Source organism: Octopus bimaculoides, chromosome 2, assembly GCF_001194135.2.
Source record: "Octopus bimaculoides isolate UCB-OBI-ISO-001 chromosome 2, ASM119413v2, whole genome shotgun sequence".
Taxonomy (NCBI): domain Eukaryota; kingdom Metazoa; phylum Mollusca; class Cephalopoda; order Octopoda; family Octopodidae; genus Octopus; species Octopus bimaculoides.
Window position 1 is genome coordinate 72,481,479 of NC_068982.1, and position 9,031 is coordinate 72,490,509.

Consider the following 9,031-nt stretch of genomic DNA (forward strand, 5'->3'; position numbering starts at 1 on the left):
TTATTGGAACAAACGAGAAAGTTCTAGTAAAAAAACAATTATTTTAACAGTATTTTGTGGCATAGAAACTCATAAATTTATTGTGTACGAATACTTTTTTCACCCCTAAATATTTATAATTGCATATAAATTCATTAGTTGCTATAATTTATTAGTTGCTATAATTTATTAGTTTCTTTTGCATATTCTTAGTTTATGCATGTGTATGCAAATATAGTATTGGTATATCCCATTTATGTTCATTATACATTCTGAATTATATAAATTTTTTTTATAAGTCTCAAGTTACTCCAGGGGCAGAAAAAGATTGGAAATGAATATCATATATGCTGCATGGATGCCAGAGTAATATGTCCTGTGTACCACACATGAAAGACAAAACAGGGAAGGAGCTAAGAAAGCCAAAAAGCAATGAAACAAAACAAAAACAACACTATAATAAATCATTTAAATAAAATCTTTCAATTTAGATCAAAGACAACTTAGTTAAACAGAGGTAATTAGCAAAATTAGAGAGTATGGAGAAACACTACCATCACAACTCTTACACTTCTAGATAGGAGTATAACCAAACAGCAGGGGACCTTCTAATAAAGAAAGACAACTAAATCTTTGGCACTTAATAGGGGTCCATGCACACATACATATTACACACACACACAGAGTATACATTAGTGGAGTGGACAGGATCTTTTGTTTTATTGTTTTTGTCCTGTGGTAGCAAAGCTTTTTATTTAATGCCAGCCACTTTGATAAATTGCAGAAACATACAAGCCTTGTGGCGTCAAAATCAGGGGAACAGGGAGAAAGGGAGGGATCAAGAAAGGCCCAGCCCTCTGCCACAAATAAACAATAGCTTATAAGAATAAGTGCATACAGGAGGCAGGGGATGGAGCCGCCAGTACTCTGGTGTCAGTCCCTTTATGTGTGTGATGGAGAGAGGGACAGGGAGATAAAGGGGAGAGGAGAGGAGAAGAGAGATGGGGAGAGACAGAAAGAGGGAGCATAGAAGGAAATAAAGGACTGATGATGGACTACAAGAGAGAGAATGCAGGGAATTATTTCAGAAACCTGCCTCTATCAGCCTCTTAAAAAGAACAGCATAACATACAGCTGGATAGTTCCACTGAGGGTAGAGAATGAAGTGAGTGAGAGTGTGTGTTGAAGAGAAGAAATGGAACCAGAATAGGTTGAGGTTGGACAGAACAGATAACTAAGAAGGAATGAAGAATGGGTAACAATGGAGATAGATAGATAGATAGATAGAGAGGGGGGGGGCTGTGCTTGCATTATGCAAGATTTATCAAAAAGTATGATATGATAATACAAATGAATATTGGTCAGTTTTATGGCTTTATGCCCTAGTGTAACTATGATGGCATAAAGTCATGATGTAACTCAAAGCAAGCTATTATGTGTGACTCTAAAGATCATACTGGATTTCATAGCTGTTTTGTCTAAAACCAACTTTAACATTTTACCAGACACAATTTAAAATATTAACTACAAAAATGAAGGCTCATTGGAAGCCTTAATCCATTGGCATTTAAATTGACCTGATCCAGTCTCTCACACCTATCCTACAATGTCATTCTAAAAATAATCACATTTTCAAAATTTTGAATCTGTGATAATGCATGATTAATTCAAAACAATGTGAATAGATAAGCATTTTATTTGACAGTAATTTGAATGCTAAAGGGTTAAATGAAGAGAGATTAACCAATCAACTTTATTCAGTAATATTACGTAGTTATATATTTTGGGAGATGAGGCAATTTGCTGTACAACACATGTCAAAGCTAAGTAAAATCATTGTCTTCCACACATACAAGCTTGCCCTTTCAGGTGTCAGTGCCACTTATAAAGTACCTGTGCTGGTGCAGCATTAATGCACCCATGTCAGGTGTGTTCTAAACTCAGAACATGGAGATGGACAAAATGCTGCTAAGCATTTTCCCTGTTGAGCTAATGATTCTGCCAGCTCACTGCCTTAATTTCACCCTAGTATATTGAGCAATGAATGCCATTTGTATGAACAGTGACTCTTTGTTTACAAACAGAACATATATGTCAAGACAAGGAATATGGACTCACTTGTGCAAATGTACATATACATTATCTATTTTTCTACTTCTCTCTCTCATCATCATCATCATCATTCAGTGCCTGTTTTACTGTTTTCTATGCTGGCATGGGTTGGACGGTTTGACTGGAGCTGGTAAGGCCAAGGGAAACACCATTGTTCTGGAATGGTTTCGACAGCTCGTTGCCCTTCCTAACACCAACCACATACATCAGAATGTACTATGTACTTTTTATGTGGCACCACCACTGCTATCAATTTTGCTGTGGAGAACGAGTCTTCTTGAGTACAACAGCATGATGAATACGCACACACACACACACACAAAATGGAGTTTTTTCTATTTCCTTTTACCAAATTACATTTATAAGGTATTGGTCGACCTGCAGCTATCATGGGATACCAGCCAAATAGATTCCATGCAGTTGGATCAAACCCCAGACCTGAAAAGTACACCACCTTCTTAAAAGCAGAAAAGCACTTTGAATAATGCAGTCCAAGATACACTGAATAAAAAAGAAAATCATGATGATCATCACTGGCATGGTATCCTCCAACATTTTAATGTTTACTTTTCCATGCTAGCATGGGTCAGAGTTTGTCAAGGCAGGTTTTCCTCAGTTGAGTACCCTTTCTGTTACTAACCCTTACCTGTTTCCAAGCAAGCTAATATTTCCCCATAGCCAGATATGTTCTTGCAGAATAATGGAAATGTTGATTTCAAATTTTGGCACAAATCCAGCAAGTTCGGGGGAGGGTCTGAGTTGATTACACTGACCCCAGTGCTCAACTGGAACTTATTTTATCGACCTCAAAAGGATAAAAGACAAAAATCAACCTTGGCGGAACTTGAACTCAGAACATAAAGACAGATGTAATGCTACCAACAGTTCTGCCAGCTTGCCTCTTGAATATTGAAAATGAATGACATGACACTCGTTTACCAACTATCAAGACAAGAAGACACACATACACACACAGAGGCTTTTTTTAGTTTCTGTCTACCAATTCTACTCAAAAAGTCTTGTATAAATAATGGCTATAGTAGAAGTCATTTGTCCTAGGCAGCATGCACTGGGACTGAACTAAGAACCATGTGGTTGGAAAACAAACTTCTTAATCATATGGTCATGGCAACACAAATCTAGCAAATTATGACTGATTTAATCAATGACATTTGAAAGGAGATCTGTGCTAAATGTATAAGGTTTCCAATTTGGAAGATTAATTCAGTTTTGCAGATTAGTAAGAGTATGCAACCATGAAGATATCTATTAAAAATTCATGTCTAATGTTTGAATTGGGATATTCAAACCAAATAGGCATTGGCATGGCTGTGTAGCAAAGAAGTTTGCTTCTCACTCACATGGTTTTGGGTTCAGTCTCACTGCATGACACCTAGGACAAATGTCTTCTACTGTAGTCCTGGGCCAACCAAAGCCCTGTGAGTGAATTTGGTAAAGGGAAACTGAAAGAATCCCATTGTATGCATTGTACGTGTGTGTGTGTGTGTTAACCTTGACACCTAGTGATAGCTGTCATACAAGAAGAGTCATTTTTCCCATCTACCATGGGGACATGTTGAGTTATGGAGAAATATTACCAGTGTCTGCACAGTGAGAATGAAGCAAACTTTTTAATCATATAGCCAAGTTTTATACAATCCATCAGTTGGTACTTATTTTAATCATACTGGTTAAGAAGTTTTGCTTCTCAACCTCATGGTTTCAGGTTCAGTCCCACTGTGTGGCTCTGTAGATAAATGTCTCCTACTATAGCCCGGGGGGGGGGGGGACCAAAGCCTAGTGAGTGGATTTGGTGGATGGAAACTGAAAGAAGTCTATCATATTTGTGGAGGCATGTGGGTTAGTGGTTCGGGTGTTGGACTCGTGATTGTAAGATTGTGGTTTTGATTTCTGGACAAGGCGACACATTGTGTTCTTGAGCAAAACACTTCATTTCACATTGCTCCAGTCCACTCAGTTAATAAAAATGAGTAATCTTGTGACAGACCGGTGTCCTGTCCAAGTGGGGAATTTATATGCCATAGAAACCAGGAAACCGGCCCCTATAAGTTGGCATGACTTGAGATGGTAACTTTCTTTTTTTTTTTTACATATTCTGATGTGAGTATGCATGTGTGTGTTACTATTTCCTCACCTTGACATTGTGTGATAGTCACAAGTGAGTGTCACTGACATACAAACAGTTTCATTCATTTCCAGTATTCCATGGAAACAATGTCTGGCCAGTGGGGAAGTATTACCTTGCATGAAAACAGGTGAGGGTTGGCAGCAGGAAGAGCATTGTAGCTTAAGTTATTCTACCTCAACAAACTCTATTCAACCCAGGCAAGCATGGAAAAATAGATGTTAATAAACAATGAGGATGATGAGGTTAAGGTAACCTTTGCATTGAAGAGAACAGTGTATCCAGTTGGATATCTATTGCTGTACCAAACTGTAGAATAATTTGATATTACCTTGTGCTTTAGGTTAGCTTTAAACAACAACTGTAGGTTTTGGTGAATTATTACATTACTGAACATGAATTCCTGGTGAAATCTTGAGATAACGAGGAAGAAGGGGAGGAAGATTATAACTGAACACCCTTATGGCTTGCAGAAAATTTGCTCCAATGATGCAAAACTGTGACATCTCATCCTTAACAGTAATTGGATAGTGACCACAGAACTGTTGCAGCCAAATCAATAATCACACACACACATGATAGTACACAGACAGACATAGTACACTCACACACACACACACATATATAGAAGGAACATTGCAAGTAAACTCACACACACACACATACACATATATAGAAGGAACATTGCAATGTGGAAATCACCAAAATATTTTACTCTCCTGCTATATTATATTTCTGGGTTATTTAAACTGCAATCTATGCAAGCAAAGGGATTCCCCCACCACCCTAGCTATTTCATAAATGAACGGTTGCTAAGCAAGTCACCTGCTGTGGTGCTCAGACTAATGTTTAAATTTACAGCTCTGTCCACCCATTGCAATCAGATTAAAAAGCAAAAAAGAAACAAATGAAGGAAAACTCTGAAATGCCGCCGCCACCACCACCACCATCACTACCCTATCTTGTTTACAAATGTGTTCAAAAATATTTGAAACTAGTCCCTGAATGCCAACTACTTATCTTGTATCCAAGCTAAGAACACACACGCACATACAGACGGTAGATTCTGCTGTTGTAAACAACAGACAAAGGTTCTGCAACTTCTTGTTGAACAGCCTGCGCAGATGATTTGTTTACAGTGCTCAAATATTTGTTCAGTATATTAGCTCACTCCAGCCAACAAGTCAGCATTACCTGTACAGGTGCACAGTGAACCACATATCAGATGTTGAAGTGTTGCACAAGAACACAAAGCACTGCATGGTGCAGGAATTGAAACCACAATCTTGTGAGTGCAACTCATTAACCACAAGGCCATGCTCCTATACATACATACATACATGCATATATATATATATACATGTGTGTGTATATAACTCAATGTAAAAATGTGTTTCCACATGATCACTAGAAATAGCTGCCAAATCTTCCTCCAACTACACTGCTGACACACTGTGCTTGAATGTAAAATGGAATAATTGTGTCTGGAGCATCTCTGATCATAGATCTACTTGATCAGGACTGACCTGGGTTTAAGTAACAACAACAACAACAATATATGCCCTAGGAGTGGCTGTGTGGTAAGTAGCTTGCTTACGAACCACATGGTTCCGGGTTCAGTCCCACTGTGTGGCACCTTGGGCAAGTGTCTTCTACTATAGCCTCGGGCCGACCAAAGCCTTGTGAGTGGATTTGGTAGACGAAAACTGAAAGAAGCCCATCGCATACATGTATATATATATATATATATGTGTGTGTTTGTGTGTCTGTGTTTGTCCCCCCACCATCGCTTGACAACCAATGCTGGTGTGTTTACGTCCCCGTAACTTAACAGTTTGGCTAAAGAGACCGATAGAATAAGTACTAGGCTTACAAAGAATAAGTCCTGGGGTCGATTAGCTCGATTAAAAGGCGGTGCTCCAGCATGGCCACGGTCAAATGACTGAAACAATTAAACGAATAAAAGAGTAATCAACTGTTAAGTAAAAATTAGAAGGTCAGTTATAAATATACACAGCATAACTCTATCATCAAGACTTCTGACACAATACAACAGCCATCACTGAAATCAGTTTAACCCTTTAGCATTTAAACCGGCCATATCTGGCCAAAATATTCTGTGTTGCATTCAAACTGGCCAGATCTGGCCTCTCACATCAACCCTACATTATCATTCTAAAAATTAACAGTTACCTCATCAAAATGTCACAGCTACAAGACAATGCCTGATTAATTCAAAAACAATGGGGATACAAGAGTATTACTTTTGACAGAATAATATGAATGCTGAAGGGCTAAAATACTCTCATAACTGACAAATATCTATTTTTTGAGGCAAAAGTAGATAATTATATCTAAACCTTACATAAGAAAATAAAAAATAAAAAAAATTAAAATTCTGTATACAAAGCAGGTTAAGTGTGTCTATGTAGAAATAGGCACAGGCATGGATGTGTGGGTTTGATTTCCACCCTACTGTGTGGCACCTTGGCAAACATCTTTAACTACAAGAAGTCTTTCATATATACGTATCTATTCATGTGTGTGTGTGTGCTTTCAATTACATTTCTCCAAAACTCACTGATCTCCAAGCTGTGAGTTTGTGGTCATTTCCCCCTGTCAACAAATTAATTGTCTGCTGGTTTTGTGCATCGTGAAGACATGGAATAAGAAATCTCTTACTTGAAAATGTAAAAAACAAGTCAAGTTTAGAGACAAGAAGGGCATCCTGGTGTTGTCTGTTTCCAGTTTTCCAATGTCTGGCCCATGAGAAAATATTAGCTTACATGGAAACAAGTTAGCGGTTAGGGGAAGCAACATGAAGGGCATTCAGTTATAGAAAATCTGTAATGATGATACACACACACCTGTGAGTGTGTGTGTGTATATAGACATACATGTATGCATAGCTGTAATTACACACACACTGGTATACATAGACATGCATATATATATATATGTATATACATCTATCTAATCCAAATTGGCTGAAAAAAAAACAAACATGAAAATAAAGAAAGATCAACAGACAAAACAAGAGACACATCAATAGAAATGAAACTCCAGCTTGGCCACAGTCAACAAATTACAACAAATACATGGATATACAGGGTGTGACAAGTACATTGTCACCATTTTATATTTTTAATTTCGCGCATGTGCATTGTTTGTTTTTGATTTTGTCAACTATACAGTATAGTAGGGTCAGTTGGACACTGTCTGTGAGAAAACCAACGCCATGATGCAATTCATTCTGCCAGAAATTTGGAAACGACATGCTGTACTGCTTGGTATTTGTGACGGAAGTTCCAATACAAACATGTACCAATAAGAACATGTACCGAGAGTGATAAAAATTAAACATCTAGTCAACATCATCGTGTTTAAAGTGATCACTAGTGATGACAACGTTATACCTCCATTCATCTTACTACATGGCCTCTGACTCAACATGGAGGCCTACATCAAGTGCCTGGAGGAGGTAGTGTTGCTCTGGGTCAAGAGGGTTGCTGCTGGACGACCCTGTTTCTGGCAACAGGACTCTGCAGCGTGCCACGCAAGCAGGAGAACCCAGTCAAGGGTGTCAGACAATTTCTGCGACCACATCACCCCTAACATTTAGCCACACTGCAAACACCTTGATTATTATATGTGGAGCGCAGTTGAGTGAAACCAACAGAACTTTTTGCAACATCAAGGATGAACTGAAGGCAAGGATTATGGCAGCATTCACCAACTTAAATAAGGAGACCATACAGAAGAGTTACAGGAGATGCCGAAGTCGTCTGGAGGCTGTGGTTGAAGCCAATGGCAATTTTATTGAATAAATTTACTCTTTTGTATTTCCAGATATTTTTATGTAATTTTGGTAAATATATCTGTTAGAATGAGATGTCAGTGTTATTTTCATTTTTGCGTAATTTAGTCGACAATATATTCACCGCATCATATATATATATATATATATATATATATATATATATGATCAGAATTCTGACAAAGATACAACCAATAACAGGAAATGTAAAATACTGGAACAAAAATATAATCATGCTTTGAAATATGCTGCCATAGATATATTTATCGACTGTAGACATCAATCTGCAGTGTGATATGGAAATAACAGAGAATCAGTGAAAAGCTTTTGTACACTGAATTAGAATAGAAATATTTATAGAAACGAATATACCAAAGAATTGACCTAGTAGTAAAGACATGTTGAAATGTCAGGATGTATTAGAACAGTAGTTTCATGTGACTAACCATTTATTGTTGTTGTTCCCTAGACAGAGTTTTACCCGAGTCAAATTTGAGCTTCTCCCTATATACAATTTTGGGTTACATAATAAAGAGTATGAACAGCAGGTATTTTTAGGTGGGCTTCCTTGTCTCAGACACTATTTTAGTGGTCTTACTTGATATATTTTGAAATAGTTACATTAACCATTTAAACCCAGCCCAAATATTCTGCCAGTTTTGTATTCAAACCATCCAGATCCAACCTCTCACACCTGCACTACAGTGTCATTCTAACAATAATAAAATCACATCATCCAAAATGTTAAAGCTGAGATAATGTATGATTAATTCAGAACAATGTGAACAAACACTACATTTGACAAAGGAATCTGAATGTTCAAGAGTTAAGTAAATATATATGTGAGTGTATGTATACATACTCATGCATATAGCGATACACAAAAACACTTGTGTAAATATATATATATTTATTTACACAAGTGTTTTTGTGTGTGTGTATATATATAAATATATATATATATATATATATATATA

General features: G+C 37.2%; 1 protein-coding gene across 3 annotated transcripts in view; it reads right to left on the reverse strand.

Annotated features, from left to right (window-relative positions):
* The window catches only part of LOC106872104 (mucin-5AC), a 366,408-nt gene that overhangs the window by 49,195 nt on the left and 308,182 nt on the right, over window positions 1-9,031 (reverse strand). The window lies entirely within an intron of this gene.